The following is a 17,217-nucleotide window of genomic DNA, read 5'->3' as shown; positions in this document are numbered from 1 at the left end:
TAAATTGGAGCAGATAAGATTATGATTTGGGAAGCTGTACAAAACCATAACGCTAGTTCACTAGAACGCAGCTCCACTGATCTACAAAAAGGAGGGCTTAAATAAATAGTTTTTTGGAAAGGAAGAAGTAACAGCCAGGATTTTTGGATTCACAAAATCCCTCAGGTTCAGGGCATTGATTTCCACCAATGAGTAAAGTCCCATGCCAATGGGCTTAGGGGTTTAGGCTACATAGAGCTGGATACAACACTCCTATGCTGAACTTGGGGGTCAATTCTATTGATTTAATTAAAAGAACTTGGTTATTTCTGGGGACCAGTCAATTTTGCTGAGTATAGTAAATACTCCAGCAAGGGATTCAGGGTTGGGTAAGATCCCTATCACATTATTATATCCTTAACATAATATATTTTTAATATGGTTCAGTGTAGGGCTGGTTATGGTCTTGGTGACAGATTGTGTATATTGTCCAGGACCCAACCTAGCCAAGTATGGAAAAGATCCTCACTAGAAGACTGGCACTAGGATATGAATTCTTCAGACATAGCCTCACAATAAGGAAAGGAAATGCAAAATGACCTCAGTCCTATTTCAGTGGAAATGGTGAAAGGATGGCATAAAAGGAAAATAACAAATTAAATTTAAAATTACAGTTTTTAGACTTTCTTAATAAATATTAATTTAAATGAACAATTTAATTTTAGTACTCCAAGTTCCTTGTCCCATGACCAACAAGTTTATACCCCTGGTGGAACTGAATCATATAAATATTGATATTTTAACCACATTTGAAATAAGAAAATATAAGAAACTTATCACTACAGGTCAAGATGACTCATAGATTCTCAATAGAAAGGCAAATAAAGGAAGTGACAAGTTGGTTTTGTTGTATGTCCATAAACAACAAGAAACATAATTTCATGGGATACTTAGTCTGTCTTGCCACCTGATGAATGTAAGCAAAAAAATTGTCATTGAAGAGAAGTGCTTTTTATGAGTCAATAACTGGTTCACAGGATGAGGAGGTAGGGGAAATTCTGTGACAAACTAGATAAAGAGTTCCAAAGGAAATATGAATCAACATACTTTAATACTCAATGACTTCAATGTAAAAGTGGAAATAGGGTTGGAAGGTAAAAAATATGATTTAGAATCAAGAAACCTGGAAAGGATAAAGGCATAGAGACTACAAAGACATAGCCTGCTGAAGGGGGTAATCAATTCTTGGGAATCAAGGAACAATTTGAGCATACCAATCAATGTGATGATATTAAAGGCGTGTGTTGGCCAATTTATAGCACTTGTGCCAGAGGGGACTGCTCCACTCCCCCTCTCCATATGTGCCTGAGGACATTTCTCACTTCACCTGCCCCCTCTGCCTGGCAGCCCAAAGAGAGCACTTCCTCCTTCCCCTGTCAGGGGTAAGGTGGGGGGCTCACATACTGTGTGAGGGTTGTAGTTTGGGCACTTGGTCTCTAAAAGATTTGCCATCACTATTATAAGCCATGTCCTCTGGTTCAGAAGCAATTACCTACCGGGCACCTTTGGTTGACCTGAAAAACATGAAACTACCACAGGAGTTATAATAAAGGGTCTTTCATCAGAGCCAATAGATTATAATTTGGGAAGCCCTTCAAAACTATAACACTGGCTCACTGGAAAACAGTTCTACTGAGCTACAGAAAGGGAGGGATTAAATAGTTTTGTTTTGTTTTTTTTGGAAGCGAGGGGACAATAGCCAGGTCTTTTGAATTTATAATAGCCTGGGAAAGATATAACACCCAGAGGATAGGATGGCTGGAAGTGGGTTTCTCCTTCTTCAGATTTGATTGTCCTCTTTCAACTTTAATCCAGCAGTTTCTGGGAACTGGGCAAGACCTATTCAGTCTACTCAGAGTCATTATGTCTTTTGAGTTCTTTGTTTTAACACTGAGAAAGTCCCTAGGGGGATTATCTGAAAATGGCATCATTACTCCTAATAGGATATAAACATGCTTGCTATAGGTAAGTATTTGCTTGCTGGTGGGTGCCACACTGAATTCTGGAGACCTTAACTGCTTCTTGATGACTATGTGATAATCAGCTTTCTCATTCTGTGGTTCCTCTCTAATTCTTGGGTTTCCTTTTCATTTTTAAAAGAGAGCCCAGGGCTAAGCACCTTAGTCCTGTGGTGGGAGAAGAAAGGAGCTTGTACCCATGTGCAGTTTTCTCTTCATCCTCAGGGGCAATAAGTAGCAAATTGCAGCAGAAGCACATAGCAATGGTAGATTTGTGCTCCAACTGGGACTGTGGGACAAAAACTACCACTCACAAAAATTAAAAACCTGGAGTCAGAAAGTGAGAGTAGAAGAAACAGCCTTTATTCTTTCTCATGAGAAAGGGCTAGTGCCCTAATGTGGCAAATGCAATTCATGGGTTCAGAAACAAATATTATATAGGTTCCGGAAGCAAGACCCTCTCCCTCTTCTGTCCAACTTGTGTAAATGGAATTAGCTCAGCTCATCTTCATTCATAGTTAGACTCTAGCCATCAGAAATAATGTCATCCCTCCCAGCTTAGTGGGGAGGAGATGAGTTACCCACACATGACAATAAGTAACAAATCAAGAACAAGGAACTGCCCTTTGGGCAGTCCAAAACAGTGTTGAGGCTGCCATTTGTCCACTTGAATTAGAGGTGGATATGGGAAGTGACGAAAGATGCTATCCTTCAAATATGCTGGTAACTTCCTGTGAAGGCCGTTGGCCCTTTGAACTTGGGTGCTGAAGGATCTCTGCTGAGATCTCAGGAGGCTTCCCTCTGAATTGTCACGTGGGTAAGTTAGGCTGACTTCCTTTCTGGTGTTTCTGGAGGCTCTCGCCCCGTCCAGACCTCTGCTGGTCCAGACCAGTTTCTCTCTATTTCTCTACCTTCTACCTTCCTAATTGTAAATAAACTTCTATAAATAAGCCATACTGACTTGGGACTATTTTAAATATGGAATCTAATCTGATTCCTGGCGACCACCATACCTTAATTAAATATCTAAATTCCCCTCTTACAAACTCCTATTGTCTGGGGGCCAGGACTTATAATGGAGACACGAAGTCTACCCCAATCAGAAAAAAAACAAGATACATGAGTTCGTCATGAGCTTAGAAGGAGTAAGATTATGGGGAGGTAACCATGTCCTATGGTTGGGAACACAAAACTTGACTTGTTTTGATAGAAAGACTCCCTTTCTCCATCTTACTGATTCATTAAGAGAAGTCCACCATCTTTCTGTACTTCATGTCTCATAAGAAGTAAGATAGTCTCTGCTCTTAAAGTCACATTTTTTTATTTTTTTAAACTATATAATTTTATTTAAGAAACTATTGGACCAAAGGCAGGATTGATTGTGTTAGGATGGCCAGATTATTGTTAAGACCAGAAATGAAGCTAGGAGAATTCCTAATCCACTAGAGTTCTTATCTCCTCATTCCTTCCTTTGAAGGCAATACCTGTCTAGGAGTGACAGGACAGAAAGAATGTGTGCTGCTGAGGCAGAAGGATGCTGGTCTTTGGTTTCTACAAAACTCAAAATTGTATAGTAATTGGTGACTTTCTGTTGAGAAATTTAAAATAGCGGGGGCAACTGGGTGGCTCAGTGGATTGAGAGCCAGGCCTAAAGATGGGAGGTCCTGGGTTCAAATCTGGCCTCAGATACTTCCTAGCTATATGACCCTGGGCAAGTCACTTAACCCCCATTGCCAAACCCTTACCGATCTGCCCTGGAACTAATGCACAGTATTGATTCTAGGATGGAAGGTAAGGGTTTAAACAAAAACCCTCAAAATGGTAAGACTTATTAAACCCCCAAAGAGCCCAGTATTTTTCTTAGTTGCCTGCTTCAAATGGGTATCCTCCTTTCCTAGATTATCAAATTCACCTACTACCTCATAAGTGCTCAAGACCTGGCATGATTTCTTTTAAGTCTTGCTCCTATAAGCTGTCAACCTGGAAAAAACACAGAATCACTAAAGTAGTTGGAAAGAACTGTTAATCGGGACAAGAGAAACAATGCTTTTATGGTCACCACAGAGTATGCACACACAACGCCAATGCCACACCAAGCTAACTCTGGGAACAATGTCTCCAAAAAAACACACTCCAAATGGGAATCTTTGTCAAACTGAAGAACTTGGGGTCTTAAATATACTTTAGGGCTGTGATGGTGAACCTATGGCACAATGCCAAAGATGGCACACAGAGGAATCTCTGTGGTCATGCATACCCTGGCCTACCGGAGTTTGTTACTAGAAAGGCGGAGGGACTCAGGCAGAGCTGCTCCTTTCCCCCTCTCCATCCTTCCTGACATTTTTTCACATCATCCACCCCTCTGCCCAGCAACCCAATGAGAGCTCTTTCTCCCTCCCCTGTGGGATAAGGGGGTGGGGGGCATATGCAGCACTTGCTCTGGGAGGGCAGGGCACAGCACCCAGTGTCTGGGGGGCAAGAGCAGGGCATGGCACACAATCTCTGAAAGGTTCACCATCACTGCTGAAGGGGGTATAGGAAAGGAAGAACAACTGACTCATTACATAGGGGTTTGGGAAGAGGTTGTACCCTGTGGCTAGGATACCTGGGAGAGGCCCAAATACAATAAGAGAAACCAAGAAACCAAAAAGTGTATTTAAGATTTGAGTATCTATCACTCTTATTCAGGGTGCTTAATGAGTGCTTTATGGGTTATCATTCAGTCTGAGAGTTCCTTGAAGGCAAGTTCCCATAAAACAAAGGTAAATTTGAGGTTTCATAAAACAAAGTTAAGGAGAATGGCTCCTTCCAGACTGTCCCTTATAAAGGCAATGCACCTTACCAGCTGTGAAAGTATTTGTGAAAATCTCTAGTTCAAGGGCAGCTGTGTGGCTCAGTGGATTGAGAACCAGGTCCAGAGATGGCAGGTCCTGGGTTCAAATCTAACCTCAGATACTTCCTAGCTGTGTGATCCTGGACAAGTGACTTAACCCTAACTGCCTAACCCTTACTACACTTCTGCCTTGGAGCCAATACTCAGTATTGTAGTCTTGTAGAAATCTGTGGTTCCTCCATTGGTAATTTCAAAAACATAGCACTGTGTTTGATCTACAAGTACTGGGCAATAATCTGACCAGCTCTGATTGTGCTTTTACCCTGTGTTCTGGAAGAGGCCCCTGTAGCAGTGCAAGACAGTAGAGGAGCACCAGAAAAGAGGTGGAATGCTGCTTTTCAAGTAGCACTGCCTGTTCCTTCTGCTGTTTCTTGGTGTTCTGGCCCTCCTACTTCTCACTTGTCAGCACAGCACGTCTGCCAGCAGCCGTACCTTTGTTGTCTTCAGTGTTTTACTATCATTGAATCCGAACTGGGATTAGAGCAAGTCTGGGATATGGTAACAGAACAGAGAGAAACACTTCTGGAGTTGTTCCTCTATGCTTGGCTGAAGATGCTCCATCAGTCTCACAAAATCCTCTGAAGGGGGCATCAGCTCCAGCCAGGCTGAGTTCTCCAGGCCCAGCAAAGGGGGCATCTCTTTCTCTTGGCTCAGATCCAAAAATCAAGTCAGTTCAATCATGAGTAATCTCCATTCAAGGGATACATCAAACTTCTTGTCCTCTGTATGTGTCTTCATGTAGGAATATTTCCTGTATAAGTCTCTGCAGAATCTCTGCCCCCCAGCTTTACGCTGCCTTTTGCAGCCAGACATCCTTCCATGCCTCAGCTTGCTCTTCTGCAGAGGTGGTGCTTAAACCACTCTCATCCGTGTTATTGAGAGAGACTTAGCAGAAGCTTGCTAATAGGAGAGTTCTGCAAGAGAGCTTCAGTCAGGTTATGGGGTGGCAGCTTTTGCAGCATACTCGCTGGAGTAATTTCATATGCTCTCCAGGTAAGCAGAAATCTCCAGATGCTATCTCTTTCTTGGGACTTCCACCTCAGAAGCAAAAACCTGTGGCCTCTCTGCTGAGACAATGAATGGGATTGGTTCTGGGTGTGGATGGGTCCCCCAAAGCCATTCCAAGTTCTCCCTTGTCCCCAAATACCAGACCAGAGCAAGACAGAAGGTAAAGGTTTAAAAAATAAAAAAATAGACCCCGAGTAGAAGTGGTAAATTGGGAAGAGGGAAGACCACCCTTATACCCCACTCATACAAGCCCTGAAAGGACCCCCAGCGCTTAAGAAGAGGAAGCATGAGCCACCTACCCCCAAGGAGGAAAATCCCTAGGAGCCCATACTCTAATGGGAAAGACCACATATATGGGAGGTTTCAGCTGCAAGTCAGATGGAAAAGTCCCATGGTCTTTAGGAATCAGAGGCAAAACAGATGATAATGGCCTCTTCTAAAATATCATTATTTGGGGGCAGTTGGGTAGCTCAGTGGATTGAGAGCCAGGCCTAGAGACGAGAGGTCCTAGGTTCAAATCTGGCCTCAAACACTTCCTAGCTATGTGACCCTGGGCAAGTCACTTAACCCCCTTTGCCAGCCCTTACCACTCTTCTGCCTTGGAACCAGTACACAGTATTGACTCCAAGACGGAAGGTAAGGGTTTAAAAAATAAAAAATAAAATAGCATTATTTAATGTCACTCTTCCCAGGCCTTTGGGATTTAGGGCCCTGGGTTGTCACCATCAGGGGGACAAGGTGGTGTTGGCTTAACTTGTCAGATACATGCTGCCTCTTGTCTCTCCCTTCAGCTAAGCTAGCTTGTTTCCCCTTTCAGTGGCAGGAAGTTGATGGGTATGGCTGGTCCCTTCTCCACAAGAGCTGATTTCCCAGATGGTGGCTATGAAACCTGGGCTAGAAGCAGGCCTGATGCCTGGGAGGAGGGAGAGTGGCAGTACTATCACTAAAAGAACGCCTGAATTTATGATTATTGGTAGTAGTTGGTCAGCAGTTGTTAGTGGTAACAAAGAAACAAGGTCCTTTCTCCATTGTGATTTCTTCCCTTAACGATAGCTGTAGGGTGTGTGCTCCAAGTGGTTTTGGTGATCTATGGGACATGGTTATTCTCAAGGTTCTTGGTTTCAAGGTCCTAGATTATCTCTTATGGGGAGATAATGGTCAAATTGGGAGTAGTTTCCTTAGGAAAAGGAGGGCTCACATATTTCCTACATAGCACATCCTTTGGAGAGCAAAAACAATAATTTACTTGAAGAGTGCAGGTTCTATAAGAAGAGGTTCATTTGCTCAGTAGTCCCCAAATACATTTGCCTTCTGGGGAGAGTCTATACAACAGGGAGGTATTACAAAACTTGGGGGCTTGTGTAGAACTCTAGGGAGAGAAACAAGGAAATGACAGATTTGGTCTGGGCAAAACTCCAGGTCCAGTTCCCTCCCAGGGGTACCTGATGGGTTCTTTGAGGGTTTTCTGTGTCTGTTCATGGGCAACTCTGAGTGCTTAGTGTCTTACGCTTTTCCTGAAGGATGAAATGAAAGCTATGCTATCTTAATACTAAACTCATTACCCACATTATAAATTGAGTGCTTTATAGGAATTGAAGACACTGTTACTCACATTTGGGATAAATTCAGACACAAGCAAACCTAAATGTTATTTTAGAGATTTTTCCAAAGCAAAATTCCAAATTGGAGGCAAGGGGGCAAAGAAAGAAATCAATCTTGTGGCTAATGAAAGATAAAATAACTGAGAAAATAAAGGCTCAGTCTTCTGAGCATATAGATTTATTAAGTAATACATGACAACTGCCCAACAAACCAGGACAAGACCTTTTCACTTTGGGCCAGGACCTTGAATGAAGGTGAAGATAGACTTTTATACATTAAAAACAATCAAATAAGGTCAGTAAATTAAAAGGAAATAATATAACATTAGTTAATCTAATTCCTAGTTGGGGGAAAGATTAGAGACCTTAGAGACTTTCCAAGTTGGGAAGGGAATTATTAACAGGTGCAATGCCCTGAAATTAGAACAAAAGGCATACCTTCCATTATGTATCATGTCTGTAAACAACCAAAGGAAATGGAAACAATAATGACTTAGTCAGTATGGGGTCTGTTTTCAGATATGACATTTTAGTTGTTTGAGATATTTAATTGTGAGAAAACTTCTTGCATCAGACTTTAGGGTCTGATTGTGTTTCTGGTCAGCATAACCTAGGAGCTTAATTAAAGTTCTCTGAGCATCGGGGAGAAGTGTGCCAGTTTCCTAGCCAGGAAGGGCTAGATTCACCTAATACAGTAAGGTTTTCTCCCGGTTCCCACAATTGAGTGAAGTTTTCTCATAAGATAGAATTTGGACTAGGCCCATAATTGAGTAAAAAGGGAAACTGAGATAGCTTCAGAATTGAGTCACAAGATGGAATCAATGTAGTTCACTCAATTCCCCCTTGCTATCCTTTTCCCCTCAGTTCCCTCAACTCTATGGGGTCAGCCCCAAGGATTGAATCTTTTTTTTTTGTGAACTTGGTCCTTTGGAGTCACAGGTTATACTCACAGTATGGATACTTTCTTCAAGGAGAGAGGAAGGGAAGAAGGGAGGGAGGGAGGGAGGGAAGAAAGAAAGGGAGAAAGGAAGGAAGGAAGGAAGGAAGGAAGGAAGGAAGGAAGGAAGGAAGGAAGGAAGGAAGGAAAAAGAAACAGGAAGTCTTAGAGATATGGAATAATATCCACCAAAATTAAATTGACTATACCCTTACAGACACAAATTAACTGGTTACTAATGTGGAATTCATTTTTGAATCAGCTGACTGCAAAAATTCATATTATCACTTTGTTATAGTAAAGATCAAAGTCAACACCAAACTCGAAAATAGACTAAAAATGAAGAGAAGATAGGGTACACAAGTAAGACATTGCTAACCCAATCTAATTAGATAAATTATTAACACTAAAAAATGTGAGGTAAATAAAGGAACAGACATAAAGATAGATTATCACTATTTCCTATGGATATATAAAGCAACAGCCACAATGATAAAACCAAAAGAACCTATTGTGGAAATTCAATATTAATCTGTATCTCTCTTTATCACTCTAAGACAACCTTTGGATTTTAAAGAGAAAAAAATTTAATCTTAAGATTGAAGCTACAATGTGCTTCTTCCCTTCCTTGCTGAAAGAGGGTGGAAACAAGCTCTTTGTTTATTTGTAAATAAGCCTCTTGGATAGTGAAGAAGATAAAAGTAGACTCTTGGATATGTGCAGTCATTCATGAGACTTTTGGCATCTGGAAGACCCACATCCTGTCCGGTTGGAAGTCAGAGTCCTCCAAACAAAGAGGCTTGGGAAAGGCAGGTCAGGAAGAGCATAAATTGGAATAGAATGAGGAAGTTGGGGGTCTTTCCTCAGAATCCTCCAAAATGAGTAGATATGCTGCCCAGCATGAAGGTGGGGCCAACTAACTGAGGAAAAGCAAGGAAGGGAGCTGCTGGCCACAAGTAACGGATGCCTTTTCTTTTTTAAAAAATTTTTTTGGAGAAATGCAAATCAAAATAACTCTGAGGTATCACCTCACACCCAGCAGATTGACTAAAATGACAGCAGGGGAGAGTAATGAATGTTGGAAGGGATGTGGCAAAAAAAAAAAAAAGCAAAGAGTATTAAAAGGTGTCAACATGTAAGTTGGGTGGTCCATGGTGCAAGGAGTTTTTGTGTGCACGACAAGGTCAAATCATTTTGGGGAAGGAGTGGAAGAGAACTAGAGATACAAAAATGCCAGTTTGCCTTGAGTAGCCTTGTTTTCTTTTTAGGAGAAGGAGATGTTCGTGGATATCTGCATATTGTCTCCCCCAATAGAGTATGAACTCCTTGAGAAAAGGGCCTATTTTTTGTCTTTCTATGTAGCCCTTAGGACACTGTCTGGAACATAATAAGGCATTAAGAAATGCTAACCAAGATAGTGATGGAATAATATTTTACTATAAGGAATTGATGAATTTCTTTAAGAATTGGAAAGACCTCCATGAACTGATGTGGAATGAAATGAGCAGAACCAGGAGAACATTGTACACAATAACAGACACATTGTGGGACAATCAAATATAATAGAATTTGCTACTAATGCAATGATCTAGGACAATCCTGAGGGACTTATGAGAAAGAATGCTATCCACATCTGGAGAAAGAACTGGGCAGGGGGATAGAAATCCAGAAGAAAACATGTGATTTATCACATGTTTTAAAAAGTGGATAGTATGGAAATGTGTTTTGCATGATAATACATGTATTACCCAGTAGAATTGTATGTCAATTCCAAGATGGGGGAGGGAAGAGGAGAGGGAGACAACAAGAATCATGTAATCATGGGGAAATTTTAACAAAGAAAAAAAAAATACTTAGGATTTCAAAAAATAAAAATTAAAAAATACTAGCTAACTGACTGAAAATCTTATCAGAAAATACTAACAACCTCCCCAGAACCGGCTCTGCTGTAGAGGAGCCAGTGATCACATTCCTGTTCATTTTCTGGGGGCTGTGGGAAACAATTTAACCCTTTCTGGGTGTAGGACCAGATCAGCTTTTGGATACAACATCATATTTTTAAAGAATTCGACTTGAATAGCTTTTATCATTAAGGAACTAGGAGGAAATGCACTTGATAGCCCATATCTTCATGAACAAATAATGAGAGCTTGGAAGTGATGGCAGGAAACCGGGAAAAGACCTCCACATCCAGCATCAGAAGAGACCTGGCTCTAAATCCTGGCTATGCCATTTGCTACCTGTGTGACATTGGACAACTCACTTTCCCCTCTCTGGGTCTCAGTTTTCACCATCTATAAAGTGGGAGAGTTGAACTAGAAGACCTTCAAGGTTCCAAAGTATGATGCTCTAGGAAATAGTGTACATTTATATAGCGCTCTAAGGTTTGGAAAATTCATTGTATGAATTGTCTGATTTGATCCTCACAACTCTATGAGTCAGATTCTTTTATTATTTCCTATTTTACAGGATGAGGAAATAGAATCAGAGAGGTTCAGGGGTTTTCCCCAGGTCACACAGCTAGCAGAATCTGAACCTGGGTTTTCTTGATTCAGCATTCAAGCCTGTCTTCCCTACACCCTGTTGGCAGGGAACCACCAGTGTTCTGAGGTAGAGTCCCATTTAATGTTTGGTTACCCACATCCAATGTCTGGTTGCCCACATAGAGCACATTGAAACCACAGCAGTAGTTTCAATGTTGGGCCCAGAAAGAAACCCTCACTCTAGTATATGTGTGAGTTTTGGCATCGAAGAAGCATTTTGGGGCTAAGAGGAAATGGTCTTTGTGGAGATGATCAAGAAAGGCAATCATTTGGGAGGTCATTTGACAGGGTACTTTTGCTCCATATAACCCAGTCAGCAGGATGAATTTGCTGGCCCAGCTCAATGGAAGAGCAGAATATCAGATGGAGGGCTAAGCATGGGGCACAGAGGAATTGAGGCGTCCATGGATCTAAAACCCAAGCCATGAGCCCTTAGCTAGAAGCTGGCTGGTAAGAGCAGGCTCCTTAGATCTTGAGCCCCAGGCCATCTCTATCCTTGTAAGGGAAGCCAGCTCAGAGCTGGGAAGGAGAGAGAATGGGAAGCAGACACTGGAGGGCTCAGTAGAGCCACTAATGAAGAACAGAGACCTTCCTTCTCTAAGGAGAAACACACTGAAATCAGCCAGGCTAGGTTTCTGGTGTGGAGTCTTCAGCAAGGGCCCAACGATCCAAAGAGTACAACGCCCTGCTCAAAGGGAGATCTGAGTAATGGGCCCCCCCTTCCCCAGGACCTCTGCACAGATTCTGGTAAGTCAGACCTAAGTGAGGGCAGGAGCTGAAAATGACCCAAATGGGGCCTCAGGGTTAGAAAAAACTACCCACATTCTTCCCAGTGAACCTGTCCCTAAATTGGGCCTTTATCTCTTTTAAATGATTAGTTACCTGGAGGCTGGGTAAAATCAAATCAATCAGTCAATCTATCAATGCACAAGTATTTATTAAGCTCCTACTATGTCCTAGGCACTGTCAGAGGTGCTGGAGACACAAGTACAAAGAATGAAACCATTTTTACACTCAAGGAATTTACAGGCTCATGGGGGAGACGAGTACATGTGTAAGTACAACATTATAAAAACCATATATAAATAAATACATAGAAAATAAATATGAAGTGAATACATACACACATAGACAAAGTGGTTAAATACAAGATATTTATAAGTTTGAGGAGGATAATCAGTTGGAAGAATCACGACAATCTTCATGCAGAAAATGGTGCTTGAGGGGCAGCTGGGTGGCTCAGTGGATTGAGAGCCAGGCCAGCATTCTAGGTTCAAATACTTCCTAGCTGTGTGACCCTGAGCAAATCACTTAACACCCATTGCCTAGCCCTTACCACTCTTCTGCCTTGGAACCAATACATAGTACTGATTCTAAGACAGAAGGTAAGGGTTTAAAAAGAAAAAAAAGGAAAGAAAATGGTGCTTGAAATGTGTCTCAAAGGAAGAAAGGGAGTTTCTGAGGGCAAGGTAAGGAGTCAATTCATTATAGGTATGTGAGGCAGACCGTGCAAAGGAAAAGAGATGGGAGATTAATTAAAAGTTTTAAGGATTCAAGAGAGAGAGATAGGCAGAGAGACAGAGACGGAAAGACAGGCAGAGATACACAGAGAGACAGAGAGAGAAGGCCAGTTGGTTGGATGGAAGAGTGGAAAGAAAAGTAACATCAGTAAAGTTAGATGGGTTAAGACCAAGTTGTGAAATGTTTTAAAAGCTAAAGAGGTGGGGCAGCTGGGTGATTCTGTGGATAGAAAGCCAAGCCCAGAGATGGTCCTGGGTTCAAATCTGACCTCAGACACTTCCTGGCGGTGTGAGCCTGGGCAAGTCACTTAACCCCCCACTGCCTAGCCCTTACAGCTCCTCTACCTTAGAACCAATACACAATCTTGATTCTAAGATGGGAGGTGAAGATTTAAAGGAGGGGGAAGAGGGAGGGAAGCTAAACAGAGGAGATTTAATTTTATCTTAATAGCAGTAAGAAATCACTGGAACTGACTGAATGAATAATTCACGTGCCAGACCTGCAGATAAGGAAGATTACTTTGGCAGCAGAATTGAAGATGGCCTGGAGTGGGGAGACCAGTTAGGTATCTATTATAATAATGTAGAGGAGAGGTGGTGAATAGAGTCTGGGAATTATTTGATGCAAGAGATGTGGCAGAAGTAGAAGATTTGACAACTGATACATGTGGTGAAGGCGGATAAGGAATTCAGGATCATGATAATATTGTAAGCCCCGGAGCTTGGAATAGTGATTCAACAGAAATTCAAAATTCAGGGGGCAGCTGGGTAGCTCAGTGGATTGAGAGCCAGGCCTAGAGACGGGTCCTAGGTTCAAACCCGGCCTCAGACACTTCCCAGCTGTGTGACCCTGGGCAAGTCACTTGGCCCCCATTGCCTACCCTTACCACTCTTCCACCTATAAGTCAATACACAGAAGTTAAGGGTTTAAAATAAAATTAAAAAAAAAAAAAAAAGAAATTCAAAATTCAACAGAATTAGGGAGTTTGGGAAGATGGGTACATTTGGGGGGAAAGATAAACTTAAGTGTCTGAGGTCACATTTGAACCCAGGACCTTCCTTCTCTAGGCCTGAGAGTTACATTTCAAAGCTGGGGGGAGGATGGACTTCATGGGACCTCCTAAACACTTCCTAACTGGGTGACCCAGCAAGTCACTTAACCCATGACCTAGCCCATTCTATTCTTCCATTCTGGAACCCGGACACAGTATTGATTCTAAAATGGAAGATAAGGGTCTAAAAAACAAAAGGGAAACCCCTGGAGTTGACTAAGTCACATACCAGATCTGCAGGTGAGGAAGATGATTTTGGCAGCAGCATGTAGTTCAGAGGAAGCTGATGAGGTCACCAAGAGACAGAGTTGATCAGGTAAGAACGGAGAACTAGGGAGGCATTTCTGATGCTCTTTCCCCTTACTGAGCCTCAGGGATTTGTACAGAGGCTCTCCATAGGCAAAAAGAAGACTGAGAAGGAGCAAGATTTACAGAGAGGAGTCCTGAATTCGTAGCTTCTTTCCCTCCTCTTTTGCCCTCAAGACTTCTTCCTGCTCGTGATGTAGTTGAGCAGTTTAGATGTGGGGGTTTGGGGCCATGTCCATAGGGGGACAAGGTGAGGGGTGGCTAAGACTATCTGTCATTAACGAAGATGCTGGGAGGCTCGCTCTAAGGCAGTGATTCTTGCAATCCCTGGAAAGCGAGACTTAAGGGGCTGATAGGAACAGCTGCTGCTAGCCTACTGAACTACATATAGTCTGAGACGGCACAGACACAGACAGACACACAGAGACTGGCACAAAGACATTTTCTATTCTTTTTAAAAGAATCTCAACAAATATATTACTTTATCCCTTCGTCTAAATCAGAAGCCAGCCAAGGGGGCGTTTTAACTCGCCCAGCGGATTAGGGCGCCCAATTTTTGACTTGCTTAAGCTCGCCGGGGAGCTGCAAGCAAGACCACTTGGCCGGGGGCTTGTACATAGCATCACCTGGTGGGCGACTCAGGAATTGCATCCCTTGACCGATAACGTGGGGACATGCCATCCAGGGAACATTGAAAACTGGTTTGACTCAGGGGGAACTGCTGGTCGGCTCTGGGAGGGGGGAGGGAAAGAAAATGAATCCTGTAAACATGGAAAAATATTTTGGAAGAAGTTAAAAAAAAAAAAAGAAAAGAAAAGAAAACTGGTTTGATATTTGCTTTTAGGTTGCTGTTGGGCTCTAAGAGCGGCTGGAAGCATCCACCGGGAGGGGAATCGGAGAGGCTCTGCCTAGGAAGGTTCGGACGTCGAGATCTTGAAATAGGGGCTTCCGCCTCGAGGAAGCTTGGGAAGAAAGGAGGACGGAGCGCTGTTCGCCAATCTCCACCGGGCTCCGTCAGTTCCGTGCCTTCGTTCCTCCAGGTCCCCACCTGGGACTACAGCGGGTCAGAGCCCGGGGAGGGCTGCTTATCTGAATTATGAACCCCCAGCAGCTTTTGCAGGCTGTAGTGCTGGGCCGGGTAACTGGGGACCCGGCAGCGGGAGCAAAGCTCTGAGCCACAGAGATTTCTAGAGCCTTCCTACGCTAGTTCCATGAAGTCCTTCCTTCCCAGCTTTGAAATTGTGACCCTCGGACTTGGTTCCAGACAGTTCTCTGTATGAATTCCTCTCTGGTTTCCTACCAGTTTAATCCCTTGAATCTGGGTCTAGAAAATTCTCCTTCCTAAGGGGCCTGTTCATAGTTGCTTATCTCTGGCATTTGAGCTCAAATTCACCCTTCCTATCTACCCCAACTCCTCCCTACCCCTACCCCTGGGGACCCCGGGGACAAAGGACTAAGAAGAAATCAACCTCAGATTATATGCTGCACCTGAAGGCAATAAACTTTACTTCTCTAGGCCTCAATTTTCTCTCAGTAAAATGGGGTGGGGATGAAGACTTGATGAGGGGTAAGGTCCCTTCCAGCTCTAAATTGAAGGGATTAGCAAGTGATTGATTGTAGAAATTGGGAGAACCATACTGTGACTCTATCTTACCACTCAATTCTAGAGGTAGCTTAGTTTCTATTCATTTATGGGCCTCATCCACCTTCTGCCTTGTGAGAAAAGTTTATTCAATTGTGGGAATTAGGAACAAACCTTATTATGATATTTGAATCTAGCTCTTTGTGGCTGTGAAACTCGACCTCTGTTACTTGCTATTTAGAGACCCTTAACCAGGGTTCTATGTTATTCTGACCAGAAAATGCAGCCAAATCCTAATGTTGATGTAAAGAATTTCTAATAATTGTAATTTTCATAATCTCAAGCAATCTATATGCCTTATCTGAAAACTAGCCCCATACTGATCATTCATTTATTGGTTCTATGTTCCTTTGATGGGTTAAACATACTTGAGAAGGAGGGGGACACCTCTTTTCCAGAATTCAGGGGATTTCACCTATTCACTCTCCTACTCCCGATTTGAAAAGTCCCTAATCTTTTATCTAATTAAAAATCAGATTATCTAACATTGTATTCCTTCCTTTTAGTTAATTGGCCTTGATTGTTTTTAATCTATAAAAGGCTGTCTCCCCATGTATTGGGGTCCAACCCTAAGCTAAGGAAGGGGCCTGTCCCCATTTGTTAGGCAATTGCCATTCATTGCTTAACAAATCAATAATTCAGAAGATCCAACCTTCATTTCCTCAGCCATTTCATCTTTTGCTTGTCACACACATACTATAGTAGGTGTTTAGTAAATGCTGATTGATTGAAATGATCCCTCGTTTTCAGCAATATTTTTTGCTTTTGTATTTCCCAAGTTAGTGCCTTTTACCTAGTAGGCATTTAATTAGTGTTGAATTACATTGATTTTCCTTTCTTTCCTCTGCCATGTCCCTCCACCCCATTCTAGGCCACAAGAATACATTTGGAGGAAAAGGGTTTACAAAGGAAAGACTATATAAATTCACAAGTATGACACCAAGGTAAAGTAATTAGAAATACACCCAAGCCTCAGCCTCGGAGTAGATAGGGCCCTAAGGAGTTCTTCCATGTTTTGAATCTTGCCAGAGTCATTAACATAAAAGCAGCATTCTTTCAGGAATGCACAAATCTCATGCTGAATGGCAATGAGGGTATCCAGGGTCTATCAGTTCTGAAGAACCACCTCTATGGAGGGCTTGCTAGGTTCAGATAGCCAAAGGCAGGGGAGGGAACAACAGGATGATGTGGTAACCAGCCTCAATCTTATCCTGTAAGGGATTGGGTACCCATGCATGACCCTGAGAACGGCAATTCTGTGTGGCATTTATCAAAGTGTAATTAGAGAGGCCTCCTAAGTCAAGAATAGAAGCTGAAGGAATGATGTGATGGTAAGAAACATTGGGCATGGCAGAAACTAAGCCTTAAGTCCCTGACCATGAGTAAAACAGGGCTAGGTAAAGATCTTTCCTATATGACCAGAAGTATCTGGTTGGAGCTAAGGACAGTGAAAGTGGCAATAAAGACAGATCGTATATAATTGTCCTGAGTGAAAATGACCTACATAGCTTAATAAGGGTTTCTAGTATTGTTCTTCTGGCATACTAGGTTGTCAAAAAACTGAGAAAGAAGAGAGGTAATATGAAGATCAGAACTGAGTTGCCAGGGTCAGCACAGGCCATGCCTGCCATCAAAGAGTCTGTAAAGAAAAGAACTGCAGGACCATGAGAGATCTGTCTGCTTCAACTAAGGTCTAGGAAGTTGCCAAGGTACCTCTC

General features: G+C 42.5%; 1 pseudogene; it reads right to left on the bottom strand.

Annotated features, from left to right (window-relative positions):
* Positions 1–5,033: 5,033 nt before the first annotated feature.
* On the bottom strand, positions 5,034–14,508 carry LOC123249138 (annotated as a pseudogene).
* Between the last annotated feature and the right edge of the window lie 2,709 nt (positions 14,509–17,217).

Source organism: Gracilinanus agilis, chromosome 1, assembly GCF_016433145.1.
Source record: "Gracilinanus agilis isolate LMUSP501 chromosome 1, AgileGrace, whole genome shotgun sequence".
Taxonomy (NCBI): Eukaryota; Metazoa; Chordata; class Mammalia; order Didelphimorphia; family Didelphidae; genus Gracilinanus; species Gracilinanus agilis.
This window is presented reverse-complemented; position numbering and strand designations above follow the sequence as displayed.